General features: G+C 49.6%; 1 protein-coding gene across 2 annotated transcripts in view; it reads right to left on the reverse strand.

Moving 5' to 3' along the window:
* Positions 1 to 16,455, reverse strand: part of LOC146829706 (neuroligin-3) — a 1,048,059-nt gene that overhangs the window by 745,469 nt on the left and 286,135 nt on the right. The window lies entirely within an intron of this gene.

The following is a 16,455-nucleotide window of genomic DNA, read 5'->3' on the forward strand; positions in this document are numbered from 1 at the left end:
AAGCCTAATTCCAATGTTCCGCATGTGATACAACTGGTGCGATGCTAAGCGCTCTCACTGTAAGCCTAATTTCACTGTTCCTCGTGTGGTACAACTGGTGCAATGCTAAGTGCTCTCACTGTAAGCCTAATTCCAATGTTCCTCGTGATACAACTGGTGCGAAGCTAAGCGCTCTCACTGTAAGCCTAATTCCAATGTTCATCATGTGATACAACTGGTGCAATGCTAAGCGCTCTCACTGTAAGCCTAATTTCACTGTTCCTCGTGTGATACTACTGGTGCGATGCTAAGCGCTCTCACTGTAAGCCTAATTCCAATGTTCCTCATGTGACACAACTGGTGCGATGCTAAGCGCTCTCACTGTAAGCCTAATTCCAATGTTCCTCATGTGATACAACTGGTGCGATGCTAAGCGCTCTCACTGTAAGCCTAATTCCAATGTTCCTCATGTGATACAACTGGTGCGATGCTAAGCACTCTCACTGTAAGCCTAATTCCAATGTTCCTCGTGTGATACAACTGGTGCGATGCTAAGCGCTCTCACTGTAAGCCTAATTTCACTGTTCCTCATGTGGTACAACTGGTGCAATGCTAAGCGCTCTCACTGTAAGCCTAATTCCAATGTTCCTCATGTGATACAACTGGTGCGATGCTAAGCGCTCTCACTGTAAGCCTAATTTCACTGTTCCTCGTGTGATACAACTGGTGCGATGCTAAGTGCTCTCACTGTAAGCCTAATTCCAATGTTCCTCATGTGATACAACTGGTGCGATGCTAAGCGCTCTCACTGTAAGCCTAATTTCACTGTTCCTCGTGTGATACAACTGGTGCGATGCTAAGCGCTCTCACTGTAAGCCTAATTCCAATGTTCCTCATGTGGTACAACTGGTGCAATGCTAAGCGCTCTCACTGTAAGCCTAATTCCAATGTTCCTCATGTGATACAACTGGTGCGATGCTAAGCGCTCTCACTGTAAGCCTAATTTCACTGTTCCTCGTGTGATACAACTGGTGCGATGCTAAGTGCTCTCACTGTAAGCCTAATTCCAATGTTCCTCATGTGATACAACTGGTGCGATGCTAAGCGCTCTCACTGTAAGCCTAATTTCACTGTTCCTCGTGTGATACAACTGGTGCGATGCTAAGCGCTCTCACTGTAAGCCTAATTCCAATGTTCCTCATGTGATACAACTGGTGCGATGCTAAGCGCTCTCACTGTAAGCCTAATTCCAATGTTCCTCGTGTGATACAACTGGTGCGATGCTAAGCGCTCTCACTGTAAGCCTAATTCCAATGTTCCCCGTGTGATACAACTGGTGCGATGCTAAGCGCTCTCACTGTAAGCCTAATTCCAATGTTCCTCATGTGATACAACTGGTGCTATGCTAGGCGCTCTCACTGTAAACCTAATTCCAATGTTCCTCATGTGATACAACTGGTGCGATGCTAAGCGCTCTCACTGTAAGCCTAATTCCAATGTTCCTCATGTGATACAACTGGTGCGATGCTAAGCGCTCTCACTGTAAGCCTAATTTCAATGTTCCTCATGTGATACAACTGGTGCGATGCTAAGCGCTCTCACTGTAAACCTAATTCCAATGTTCCCCGTGTGATACAACTGGTGCGATGCTAAGCGCTCTCACTGTAAGCCTAATTCCAATGTTCCTCGTGTGATACAACTGGTGCTATGCTAGGCGCTCTCACTGTAAGCCTAATTCCAATGTTCCTCATGTGATACAACTGGTGCGATGCTAAGCACTCTCACTGTAAGCCTAATTCCAATGTTCCTCGTGTGATACAACTGGTGCGATGCTAAGCGCTCTCACTGTAAGCCTAATTTCACTGTTCCTCGTGTGATACAACTGGTGCGATGCTAAGCGCTCTCACTGTAAGCCTAATTCCAATGTTCCTCGTGTGATACAACTGGTGCGATGCTAAGCGCTCTCACTGTAAGCCTAATTCCAATGTTCCTCGTATGATACAACTGGTGCAATGCTAAGCGCTCTCACTGTAAACCTAATTCCAATGTTCCACATGTGATACAACTGGTGCGATGCTAAGCACTCTCACTGTAAGCCTAATTCCAATGTTCCTCAAGTGATACAACTGGTGCGATGCTAAGCGCTCTCAGTTGAAAGTCTGATGGTAATGCAACTGGTGCTATGCTAGGCGCTCTCATTAAAAGACTGATTTCAATGTTCTTTATGTAATACAACTGATGCTATGCTGGACTCTCACAATAAAACGTCTGATTTCAATGTAAGTTTTAAAAGCCCAGTTTCGGGTCAGCCAGCCATTGCAGGCCGAGGACCATTCATGGTTAAATTGATTTTGGGCCGGTTCACAAGAAAGACAAGTTATATATCCAGCATATCGCCGGTTACTCTTATGGTTGCTCCATGAACTAACCCCTGCTGAAGCGAACAACTCCTCGCTTGCTAAAGATCTATGACAGCCGGATTGACTCGCTCGAGTTCTCATTCCACATTTTGTGGTATTACTTACTGAGGGAGTTACGCTTAGCGTGAGAATGGGGCTGGTGAATCAGAGTGCGAAGAACTCAATGTGACGCAGCCAAGGTGGTTTTAATGTTCGATCTTTTAGAGTGCCAGCGGCAGGCCTTTAGAACGAAATGTTTGGCCGTGGCAATTTGTTGCCGCCGGATGGACAAACCATTAACGTTTTTTCCGGTAGAGTCACATCAAGACATTCCACACCGTCATGTCACAGCAATTTGTTCCAAGGTTTTGAGGTCAGTCTTGCGAGGCACCGGCCTCAGTGAGGTCACTCAAGTACATTATCAGCACTTATGATGTCAAATCAGTACGTCCCAGGCCTTGTTGTCACACCTTCAAGAGAACCTCTGCACGCGTGTGCGGTTACACATAGGAATTAGGGGTCTGTGTGAAAAGCATCTAGGCACCCATTGCAGGTACACGTATGCTTTAGAAGCGCGTTATGTCACGCATGCACCGGTGCGCTTATGCGCGTATGCATTATATGCCGGTGGTTTGTCACACCGTACCTATGCACGCTTGTGCTCATACACGTATGCACAATAATGTATTGTGTCACACAGTACTTCTGCACCCATGTGCCTGAGCACTTGTGCATGGGATGTCCGTGTGGCGTCACACGGTACCGGTGCACCCTTGTGCTTGTACAATGAAGCATTATATACAATGAAGCATTATATGCCCGTGTTTGTCACGCGGTATCTCTCCACCCTTGTGCCTGAACACTTATTCAGTGAGATGTCCGTGTGGGGTAACACATTACCGACGTCCTGTACAATTAAGCATTCTATTCCTGTGTTGCGTCACACTGTACGTATACCCCTTGGGGCGTGTGCACATTTGGTGCATTAGGATGCCTATGTTGTCATACAGTACCTGTGCACCATTGGGCGCTTACAATTTTGCACTGGATACAGGTGTAGTGTCAGGCAGTAGCGATGCATCCGTTTTCCGGCACATTAGATGTCCGTGTTGTGTCACACAGTACCTATGCACCCTGGGCTGTGGGTGTGGGTGGACAGGGGGGGTACAGTCTCCTGAAGTAGTGAATTGGGCTGGCATGTAAACTGTATCTTTTATCCAGAGGCTAAAAGCACCAATCATCTGTGTGATTTTCATTTATGTATGGCTGGACCCATGACTGTGATACCTGGGAAGTGCTCCACACCGCAATGACTGCAAGATGTGGACGGGCAAGGGGACCGGAAGATCCGTAACGTGAGTGGCAAGCGACAGCATCAAGTGTGATGGGTGATCAATTCAAGGGCTCAAGAGGTGCCAGCATGCATGGGTGAGAGGGTGCGGCCCATGCACTGTATTGGTTGTGATATAGGTATGACAATTATATGTTCTTGTTAGCTGGGTATTTTAGCAGTACGCTGCTTTACAGGTGTAGGTCTTGCCAGCTTGACCAAACCCAGGGGTAACAGGCGGATGCAACACCTCAACACCCCTGTCTTGAACACGTATTCTGCCATTACGGTGCTTGTGAACGCAGGTGCCATCTTAGCGGACGCGGCGCTGTGTTGGGATGCTCCAGAGTAGGGGGAGAAGCTTACGCGGAGCCTATCCCAGAAATTAGTGGCAACGTGTAGGTTGTTTGCGCATTCCATGGCTATGTTTATGGGAGATCTTGGGGCCTGTTGGGCTCTCCCAGTGTAGTCTTCCAAATGTTACAATTTCAGGAGTCAGTTGATTATCCCAATATGGCACCAACCCTCTTGAGATGGGTGCAGTTACACCAGCAATGAGTATCATTGTCTGGGGCAACGTGCTTCTCGGGCGCATCGTGCTGTTATCAGTTGAGGCCACTTAGGGGCTCCGAGATGGTATGTCAATCTCCTCTTAGTTAGCCAGCCCTAGCATTATTATCCTGCACTTGGAGGGGGGGTGGGTTATTGGGTACGCCGCAGAAGGGGGGCGGGTGGAAGCACTAATCACTGAATTGGGTTGGTTGGCACGTCTATGCCCGGGGTACACCCTGGTCTGGTCACATGGTCTGGTCACAGATGGTGCAGCGATTCCAAGGAGGTGAGTCTGTGAGGGCATCGACCCACTCGGTAAAAGACTTATTAACAAATTTGTTGAGGCTATCTAGGGCTCTACACTTGCAGACTATAGCCCATGGGTGCATCTGGGGGGAGTCGTGCTTCTTAAAAAGAAGGCGCCTATTTGTTCAAATTAGGGAATTAAATCTTCATAGAGGATCTTCTTGCCTGGTGAGTTGTGTATAGGGACGGGGGGGCATGATCTTTCGGTGAGCTTTTGGGGGGGGGGGGGGGGCTGATAGTCGGGCAACTATGCAGGCCTGTGGTGGTAAGGTCATGATTGGTGAGCAGTAAATTGAAGGTCCTTAGGGGGCGGCGCCATTCTTGAATGGGGTTGCCCCAGGGGGAGGGACAAGTGGTCTCTCATAGAACTCCAGGGGAAGTTACAGACGGTTGGCTGGATGGGTGCGGGGAGTGGGAGTTACGCTTTCCGGTAGGCTACTTGGCCACCCCGCACATGCACAATGGAGCAAGTAAATGGCGCATAACTGCAGGGGCCCCTGATGGAGATAATCTACAGGGCATACAGGGGTGACCTGGGGGGAGGAGTACCCTCACAGTGAACGGGCCCTCTGCGCATGCGCACTCCGGTTGGAGGGCGGGCATAAGAGAGTACGGGGATGACCTAGAGGGAAGTACCCTCACGGTGAACGGGCCCTCTGCGCATGCGCACTCCAGTCGGAGCGCGGGCATAATTTGATAAGGATCTGGCGCCAGTTATTGACCTTGCCGTAGGCTCAAATAGGGATACGCAGCAAATTAAATGTTATTATTATGATTATAGATTATGGTAGGTTTAGATTCGAATAGGAATACCTTTGTGTTAGAGATATGTTAAGGTTAGCCATCTGACATCTGTACCTATCCAGGTAATCAATGTAATGCAATGGTTTTTCTGCGTATTTTGTAAATAATGTATATAAAAAATTGTTGATAAATTTTTCTTAATAAATACAGCCGGGGATTCAACGACTCCCTAATCCAAAAATGTCCTTGTGGTAAACGTGTTACTGTCTTAGTATTGATAAGGGAGGACGGGGTCTAGGCCGGACCTGGCCATACTGGCTTTGCCTGCTCCATCCGCCTCATTCTCTCTCCAGAGTGCGATAAATCTACACTAGCGCCGGCTGCGCGCACCGTGATTCATTTGCAGGCAAACAAAAGAAGATCTGATGGCCAGGCATCTGAGTTAAATATTGGCTAATGCTTCCAGCTACTTGGGGGCCACCCCACGCTCGCTTTTTTGCATGCATGAAAAAGTAAATGAACGGGTGGGGGAGGGTCTGCTCGTTACACATGGGAGTGGGTTGGCGCCGTCCTTTCCAGAAGTCAGAGAATTGTTTGTATTTACAAACGTTTACTTTTCTCTTTTGAAACCCGGTACACTGTTACACAGCGCACTGACACAGATAACTTTCGACACTGGGTAACTGCCCCATGGGCCCCCCACCCCATGGTGTAGGAGGCGACACTACTTCGCTGCACAAACCACAGCTCTGCACCGTACGCCACCTGACCACTGTATTATTTATTCAGAGCGAACACAGTATGTCTGCAGTGTTGTAAACCTTCAGTCACACCAAATACCTCATATGTTTCAAGCTCAGCGTGTCTCTCTGTACATTTACTGAAACGCCTCTTACATGTCTCAGTGCTTCTGTTCATCCATCCACCGGTTCACCAGCCGGTCCTTAATCCACCCGTCCACCCCTGCTATCAATCCATCCATGCATCCACCCCTGGGACCATCCATCCACCCTTCTGTCCCTGGGACCATCCACCCACCCTTCTGTCCCTGGGACCATCCATCTACCCATCTGTCCTTGGGACGGCCATCCATTCATTCATCCATCCATCCATTTATCCACCCACCCCTGGGAGCGACCAGCCATCCTTTCAGTCAAACATATTACTACATCTTTGCGCTGTCCACCCGTGAGTCGCCCATTGGCTTCTCTTCGATTCCAAAGAGTAAGCCCGTCCTCCTCTTCCCCATCCTAATGTTTCTGTGCATTCGAATTCATACTACCTCTCCTCTTTATCCTCCACCCATCCACACACGAACCCATCCTCTTCCTGCTTCTCCTTCTCTGACCCCACCAAACTCGCCCAGCTATCCACAAGCCAGCCTCTCCCTCATCTATCCCGGTCTCTTCCAAATTCATCCCATCCACTTCGATTCTTCCTAAGTTCGCTCCCTCATCTGTCCATCTGCAGTTTGCTCGTCCACCAAGGCCTATCGGCCCTCCACGTGCTCTTACAGCCCACCCAAGCAAAGGTCTATCAAGAATCCAGGCGTTCGCCGTTTCACCCCTTCCACCCACTAAGCCAAACATATAACCATACAACCACCCATTCATCCGCCTGCCTAGCCCTCCCTTGGGTCCCGTCCCTCGGGGTCTTCCGGTACTTTTGTGCCTTCCTCTGTCGCCTTATGTGTCCCTCCACACGACCCCCGCTCCTGAGGAGCGTAACACAGGCCCCCGCAGCCCCCGCGGTGCGGAGGGGGGTGGGGGGGGGGGGGCAGAGCTGCAGGGGGCCCCCTCAGCACGATAATCAGGCCCAAGAACTCCGGTTAAAACCCGGAGTGGGGGCCCCTCCGTGTACGTGGCAGGGGGGGCCTCCACTTTCGGGGGGGCCTCCACTTTCGTGGGGGCCCCCTCAACTTTCGTTACGCCACTGCCGCTCCTCGTCTCCCTCTCTGAACTCCACTGCCGCTGGGGCGCTGTGGCCCCCAAGCCTGTTCCAGCGCTCGCTGGGGTTTGCTACGCTCCTGCGTGGGCAAATATTTCCAAAACCAGGCGAGAGATGTGACATCCAGGCTGAGGGCACGAGAACCTCGCATGGTCTCCCCATTCTCCTAAAGGTCCTGGCTGCAGAGGGCATGGCTCCCTTTAGCTGGCTGCTCCTGGTCTCCTTCTAGCCTCCCACGCAAGCGCAGCCCCCCTCCTAAGAGCTGGAGAAACCCCTTATACTGCCCAACACTTGCCTCTCTGTGACTTCCTTACCCCGGGCTTCGCCGCTGCCCCTGCGCGGGTTTGGACTCCGGTGACGGCAGAATGTCGGGGCTGAACCTCGACACAATGTCCGACCCAGGAACAGTCCGTGTTTCTTTCCTCCTGATACCCGCCTCACACAGTACCCTGGCGCGAGTACACGGGCCCCTCCCTGAGGTACAGGCCAGCGTCCAAGGCAATGCAATGTGTCTGGAACTGCGGTCATTAATGTATAGTTAAGGGCTCGCTTGGTATCTTTATAACAACGCATCCTTAGATTGTAGAAATGCTGAAAATGTGCTCTGCCACCATGGGCATTTCCCTGCGTCCTTTGCGGTGTTAGCCACCCGGATACTTTCTTTGTTTACCTTTTGTGTGCATATTTGCACCACAGTTGCCCATTTTTCTCTGGCACTGCGCCCTGAGACCCCGCCCCCTCCTGGCACGCCCCAGCTGCAGAGCGGGGTCCGCTGCGCTTTTCTTTCACGATATGTTATTATATTTTCGCTCTAGTTCGTCAGCAGCAGCGCAGATGTTAAACATTCACTGTCTGTACCCGACGTCACTGCGTCACCGGCACTTCTCAGGAGCGAGCAGGTACCCGATGTCACTATATCACCGGCACTTCTCAGGAGCGAGCAGGTACCCGATGTCACTGGGTCACCGGCACTTCTCAGGAGCGAGCAGGTACCCGATGTCACTGTGTCACCGGCACTTCTCAGGAGCGAGCAGGTACCCGATGTCACTGTGTCACCGGCACTTCTCAGGAGCGAGCAGGTACCCGATGTCACTGTGTCACCGGCACTTCTCAGGAGCGAGCAGGTACCCGATGTCACTGTGTCACCGGCACTTCTCAGGAGCGAGCATGTCACCGGCACTTCTCAGGAGCGAGCAGGTACCCGATGTCACTGTGTCACCGGCACTTCTCAGGAGCGAGCATGTCACCGGCACTTCTCAGGAGCGAGCAGGTACCTGATGTCACTGTGTCACCGGCACTTCTCAGGAGCGAGCAGGTACCCAGTGTCACTGTGTCACCGGCACTTCTCAGGAGCGAGCAGGTACCCGATGTCACTTTGTCACTGGCACTTCTCAGGAGCGAGCAGGTACCCAGTGTCACTGTGTCACCGGCACTTCTCAGGAGCGAGCAGGTACCCGATGTCACTGTGTCACCGGCACTTCTCAGGAGCGAGCAGGTACCCAATGTCACTGTGTCACCGGCACTTCTCAGGAGCGAGCAGGTACCCGATGTCACTGTGTCACAGGCACTTTTCAGGAGCGAGCAGATACCCAATATCACTGTGTCACCGGCACTTCTCAGGAACGAGCAGGTACCCAGTGTCACTGTGTCACCGGCACTTCTCAGGAGCGAGCAGGTACCCAGTGTCACTGTGTCACCGGCACTTCTCAGGAGAGAGCAGGTACCCGATGTCACTGTGTCACAGGCACTTTTCAGGAGCGAGCAGATACCCAATGTCACTGTGTCACCGGCACTTCTCAGGAACGAGCAGGTACCCAGTGTCACTGTGTCACAGGCACTTCTCAGGAGCGAGCAGGTACCCAGTGTCACTGTGTCACCGTCACTTCTCAGGAGCGAGCAGGTACCCAGTGTCACTGTATCACCGTCACTTCTCAGGAGCGAGCAGGTACCCAGTGTCACTGTGTCACCGGCACTTCTCAGGAGCGAGAAGATACCCAATGTCACTGTGTCACCGTCACTTCTCAGGAGCGAGCAGGTACCCAGTGTCACTGTGTCACCGGCACCTCTCAGGAGCGAGCAGGTACCCGATGTCACTGTGTCACCGGCACCTCTCAGGAGCGAGCAGGTACCCAATGTCACTGTGTCACCGGCACTTCTCAGGAGCGAGCAGGTACCCAATGTCACTGTGTCACCGGCACTTCTCAGGAGCGAGCAGGTACCCAATGTCACTGTGTCACCGGCACTTCTCAGGAGCGAGCAGGTACCCAATGTCACTCTGTCACCGGCACTTCTCAGGAGCGAGCAGGTACCCGATGTCACTGTATCACCGGCACTTCTCAGGAGCGAGCAGGTACCCAATGTTACTGTGTCACCGGCACTTCTCAGGAGCGAGCAGGTACCCGATGTCACTGTGTCACAGGCACTTTTCAGGAGCGAACAGATACCCAATGTCACTGTGTCACCGGCAACTTCTCAGGAACGAGCAGGTACCCAGTGTCACTGTGTCACCGGCACTTCTCAGGAGCGAGCAGGTACCCAATGTCACTGTGTCACCGGCACTTCTCAGGAGCGAGCAGGTACCCAATGTCACTGTGTCACCGGCACTTCTCAGGAGCGAGCAGGTACCCAATGTCACTGTGTCACCGGCACTTTTCAGGAGCGAGCAGATACCCAATGTCACTGTGTCACCGGCACTTCTCAGGAACGAGCAGGTACCCAGTGTCACTGTGTCACCGGCACTTCTCAGGAGAGAGCAGGTACCCGATGTCACTGTGTCACCGTCACTTCTCAGGAGCGAGCAGGTACCCAGTGTCACTGTGTCACCGTCACTTCTCAGGAGCGAGCAGGTACCCAATGTCACTGTATCACCGGCACTTCTCAGGAGCGAGCAGGTACCCAATGTTACTGTGTCACCGGCACTTCTCAGGAGCGAGCAGGAATTCATCATCGTTCTTTGGCTCCCTTTGCCACCCCAGTTCAGAGCCAGCCATATGCTTTTCAGTCTTGACCCTGTGCCTCATGGGAACAGTCCAGCCCGAACTGCCAAGCCAGGTCTTCCCTGGACTGGAAACAAGCATCCTGGGGCCAATTTTGGGGTAATACCCCTCATCAGCAAGGCTAGCTTGACCCCAGTGGCAATGTGAGCAAGGGACCCATGTCTGGGCATACCCTGCCCACTTAGGGCAAATGAAGCAAACACAAGATGATGGACGGAGTGCTGAAACTTTTCAGACAATCACCCCCAGTCTCAAATGTGGGTTTAATCCCCCATTGTTCTTTAGCTCACTGCGCTACCCCAGTTCAGAGCCAGCCATATGCAAATCAGTCTTGACCCTGTGGCTCATGGGTACAGTCCAGCCCGAACTGCCAGGCCAGGTCCTCCCTGGACTGGAACCAAGCATCCTAGGACCAGTTTCGGGGTTTCACATGTCTTCAGCCAGGATAGCTTGATTCCAGTGGCATGGAGAGCAAGGGACTCACGTCTGAGCACACCTGTCCCACTCGGGGTGACAAATACAAAACAACAGTTGATGGACAGAATGCAGAACAATGTCATACATTCACAGGCAAAGGGTCAAGACTGATTTGCATATGGCCATGTCTAAACTGGGGTGGCATGGTGAGCAAAAGAATGATGGATTTAACCCAGATCTCTTGACTGGGGGTGAATGTTTTGATTTGTTCTGCATTCCGTCCATCAATTGTGTGTCTTTTGCTTTCTCGCCCTAAGTGCGCCAGGTATGCCCAGACGTGGGTCCCGGGCTCACTGTGCCACTAGATTCAAGCTATCCTGGCTGATGAGGGGTGAAACCCCGAAATCGGTCCTAGGATGCTTATTTCCGGTCCAGGGAGGACCTGGCCTGGCAGTTCGGGCTGGACTGTACCCATGAGGCACAGGGTCAAGACTGATTTGCATATGGCTGAGTCCAAACTGGAATGGCATGGTGAGCAAAAAAACCGATGGATTTAGGCCCAGATCTCTGTACTGGGGTGAATGTATGACATTGTTCTGCATTCTGTCCATCAACTGTTGTTTTTGCACAGTTCAGTTTAAAGCACTGGGTGGGTGAATAAATGAATTAAAAAACTCATCCAACCTAGGAGACACGTTCAAAAGAATAAATGACTGTCCTTCGATATGTTTATCCTGCAGGCGCCCTTTAATGAACACCTTTGAAAGCATTAGCAAACAGCTTTATTAATATTAGGGGTGGGCGGAATTTGCGGAATTAACCTTCGCAAATTATCGCGAGAATGTTTAAAATTATCGCAAACAAGCAGAAATATCGCGAAGATGCGGAAGTTTTTTTCCGGCATGTTCGCGAGATTTTCTGCATGGTTGCGGGTCGCCAACTTACCCATGTGGTTGCTTGCGGGCGCGGCCATCTTGTTTTGAGTTGTTCTCGCGGTGCATGATCGCGAGAAGAAAGACGTGATCGCGCGATGCATGACGTCACTGCGGGCGCGAACTGTCGCGAGACAGCGCAAATGGCTAAAAACAATACAACATCTCATGGAGAACGCGACCGGATCAAGAAAACTTGTCGGCGAACGCAGGGATTCAGGTAAGGCGATCGCGCGCGCGCGAGAATGTATTATTTTACAGCGCGAGCAAGAAACAAATTATCGCCAAGCTGCGGAAACCGGAATTTTTGACATTTTCGCGCTCTCCGCGGAACGCAAAAATGTCAAATTATCGCAATTTCCGCGAACGGAACGAAATTTTTGCCCAGGCCTAATTAATATACGATATTTCGCTGCGAGGATCTCCCTGCTGGACGTCTTCAAATCATCGGTCATTGCTTAGGGTTCCTTGGTCTTTCCATAAACAAGCTTTAAAAGTGCAATAGGTCTCGCCTTTTATTAAGTAAAAGCCATTTGCTTTGCTATACAATGCCATTAGGAAAGCAAATGACTTTAACTTAATAAAAGGCGGGACCTATTGCACTTTCAATGCTTGTTAAACGTTGCTTCCATTGAACTCCTCGCCATCTTGCCGCGGGAAGCAGACACGTGCAGGATGCGGGGCCCTCGGTGGTAAAGTGCCCGTACCGGCTCCGTAGCCCCTCCTGCCTACAGATTGCCAGGGGACTGCCCTCACAAGTGTCACTTTGGACTTGTGAAAGGTCAAGGGTTAGAGCTCTTGACTGACGTGGCCTCCGTGCCATAAATGAGGCGCATCCTGGACCAGCTGAGAGCCCGAAGGTCATCATTAAAAGCCCCGAATCCGGGCCCTTTCCTACAGCGCCCGGTTCGGGCTGGACTGTTGCCATGTGGCACAGGGTCAGGCTGATTTGCACCCCCTTTTGTACCCCTTTCCTACAGCTCGCCATCTTTTGATGAACTCCAATAAACCCTCAGTGATGCCATGAAAAGCGCCTCTCGTTCAACGCCACAAAAGAGCGCAGCAGGCGCTGAATCTACGACAGGTTAGCATGCTTTCTTTATCAAAACACGGCGACAGTTGTGCATAACGTGTTAATATTTGCTGCAGGTGTGCGTTGCCATGTTCACACCAGTCAGAGCATGTGAGTGAGTCAGAGGATAAGAAGCGGGCATCAACGCAGCGCCCAAAGCTTCCACGTGACTCACAAGAGACCAACAGGCGCTTTCAGTGAGCAAATCCAGTGAGCTGAAGAGCCAGCAGTGAGCGTGGCAAGCGAGCAAGAAGAAGGGTGAATGAGTGAAAGAGCCCCCGAGCAGTGGCGTGACGTGTATTTGTAAAGCGCACGCTGACCCCTGGACATCTGAGCACTGAATAACAGATGTTTCTTGTTAGCCAACTCAGTGGTGCTCTTTTTACCGATCTCAGAAGGATTAAAGGCTGAGTGGACCCGCCGGGATTTGAACCTGAGACCATGAGGTCAAACACAGTCCTCTACAGTAGACGCATTAGTCCACTTGGCCACCAGACCCGACTCTGGCCTAATTACAGATCCTGTCTTCACCTCATCAGCCAGGAGTCCTGCCCTCCCCACTCACCCCACCAGAGGCTCATCGCTGCTCGGCTTCTGAGGGCAATGAATACAGAAACCGGGTCTCTATAAATATGTTTCTGCTTTCTGACCGCTACGGGATCCCGTACAAGCAAGATCATCAGAGTGGATTTCAACTCCCACAATATATGGGCAAGCCCCGCAGGCAATTGCGTTGTCAACCCCACGGGAAGCAAATTGAACAAGTTCCTTAAGATCCACCATCTGAAATCTGCCCAGGAGGCAATCCAAGGAGGACATCATACAACAGACATGCCTCCGTCATACGTGTCCATTCCTTGAACGGAAAAATGAGTTCTATTACATGATGTTACTGATCTTCCAAATCTAACAAACCATCCGAGTCAATTGATAGCTTTTGCACTCACCGTAGGAAACAAAATGTATATCAAGACATTGCAGAACACCACAATGCCCTACACATGATGAATGGCTCATTGAAATGTATAAAATGGCATCATATGAAAAACTCATTTATAGATTGCAGGACAATGTTGGAATTTGCATCCAAATTTGGAACCCCTTTCTAGCTAATACATATTCTATTTCTGGTAATATTTCAGATTTTTCCTTTAAATTAGGAGCTACAATAAGGGAGTCCCTTCCTTTTCATCTCCTTGTTAATTCATTACCATCGTTATTTATATCCATGCTGTTGCTGTATTAGGACTGTTGATCCTTTAGCCCTTAACACTGTTATTTGAATTGGGACTTACTGGTCACCTATTGGAAATTGTTGAATTCGTAGGAATATCTGCACTTTAAATATTATATTTGTATGATATTATCGCTACTATATATGGTTCATTACATATTGTACACTATCAACATCATCTACCCCCTTGTGCACTTTTCCTCTTTCTTCCTTTCCAGGTTTTATGAGTCTCTCAGATATTGTATCTTTTCATTTCTGTATTAACTTTTTTGTGTTTAGAAATCTGAGAAGTTAACATTTCCTAGAAATTTACTCTGTGGCCATAATTTGATTTATTGTTTATTCTCTTTTTTTATGAATTGTTTACAAACTGACATACTTCTCAATAAAAATATTTTAAAAAAAAGAAATGCCTCCGTCCTTCAATGACATCTCGGCACTGGACTATGAGTTCCTGAGTAAAGCCCTCTCAGACCAACTGCTGGACTTTTCAATCACGCACCCACCCGCAGATCAATGATATCCACCCCTAGCCACCACCCTATCCCTACAAACATTCAGCAGTCATCAAATAAACATCCTAGACTCCTCATCAGGGAAGAAATGCACAATTTACTGAGACGAGGGAAGTGGTGCTAAATGAGCACAACACGACTGGCGGCTCGGAAAACCAAATGGTAACAAGAGAGCAGTAACAACTCTGTATTTGTTCACTCAGGCCAGATATAGTAATAGCCTTGCATTGCAATGTATTGATATTGTATTTATATAGCGCTTACTACCCTGAGGAGGCGTCAAAGTGCTTTTCGGCAAGTAGCACGCTACTCCGGAACCCAAAAGGAATTAGTGGTGGATTAGTATAGTGAACATTGAGTTAATTTTAGCTGTGGACACGAGAGTCTGTTAGTTGTTTTGAAAAGGATAATGGGGTGATAGAAGAGGAACACGTCTAGAAAGTGTTTATTGGGAGATCATAGTAGGGATGGTATGAGGAGAGATGGAGTGAATAATCTCCCAGAAAATGATTAGGAAGAATATAGTAGTAAAATGAGTTTTGGGATGAGTCAAAGGAGGATAGGTGAGGGAAGAATTTAGAAGTGTTGTTTGGGAGATCATAGTATTAAAATGACATTTGCGGTGATCAAGGAGGGACAGAGGAGGGATGATTCTAAAAAGGGTTATTTTGGAACTCATTGTAGTAGGATGGGGTTTGGGATGAGGCAGAGAGTGGAGGTAGAGGATATATTGAGAGAGGTATGGGGTGAAATACAGTGCAGTGCATTGGAGAGAGTCGAAGTACAGTAATAAATATCTAGGCACATATGCACCTTCATATCAAGAAATACACATATCTAGATATGTACATATAACAAAATAAAAGTTTAATATACTGTACATTTGTGTTTGAGTGTGGTGGTCATGTAGAAAGAGCCAACTCTTAAGTCGTCTTCTGAAGATACTTCTACTACTACATCTACTACTGCGAGGAAAACAACTGATAAGCACAGAGACACCTACAAAAGGAAGGTCATTACCAAATGGGGTTTAGTAAGGAAGTGAATCAAAACAAGACGATCCTGAGGAAAGACAACAGGCAATTCAAACTACACGGGGATGGGGAGCATCGTAAAAAACTAGCCGTAGCTAGAAAGACCCGCGACAGGCTCACAAGGCAGCACAAAAGACGACATCAGGAAACAGAATGGCTTCATGTCTTTAATCTTCTGAAACACCGCAATCAGGCCACATGCTGGAGGTATATTAAAACCTAAATGGCCATGTACGAGATAACACCAAATGGAGTAACCGCAGACAGATGGGTCAAGCATGTGAAAACACTATACTGTGAGAATCCCATCTGAGATCACAGCCCCGCTTGAAACATGCCACGAGACAGGCAAGTGACTGACCGCATGTATCTCAGATTTGACGGACTGGAAGAGAACAGACCTGGCTCAGCCCCACACCAGGAGACACCAGCATGGTCAATAAAATCTTGAAGAAGAGCAGACAAGATGGAGCCCCTGGCCTGCACGGGCTGCCGGGAACCCTATTCAAGGACGATTACGCTTTTCGGCCACCCTGCTGTCTCCACTTTACCATATCCTGTTTCATAACAGCCACAGTCCTGGATTCTTGGTGAGGATCAATCCTAAAACCAATTCATAGCAAGGACTGGCAAAGCTAAAGAGTCTCGTCCATGCGAGAGCTATTGGCTTTGGCAATGTGTTTTGCCCATGTTGTACACGAGTGTGGCTGCTGTTCAGCATGGATAAGCACTAGTGGCATGGTGTGGGGTGGAGTAGATTTGAGTGCAGTAGATTGGGCTAGAGTGGAATGGGGAACATTGGATTTGCATAGAGTGGTGTAGATTGGGTTAGCGTGGAGTGGGGTAGGTTGGTTTAGAGAAGAGTAGGGTGGAATGGGATAGATGGGGGCACCATGGAGTGGGGTAGATTGGTTTAGAGTGGAGTGGGTAGATTTGTTTAGAGTGGAGTCAGGTAGAATGGTATAGATTGTAGTGGAGTAGCGTGAGGTAGACTGGAG

The sequence above is a fragment of the Triturus cristatus genome, chromosome 5_2, assembly GCF_964204655.1.
Source record: "Triturus cristatus chromosome 5_2, aTriCri1.1, whole genome shotgun sequence".
Taxonomy (NCBI): Eukaryota; Metazoa; Chordata; class Amphibia; order Caudata; family Salamandridae; genus Triturus; species Triturus cristatus.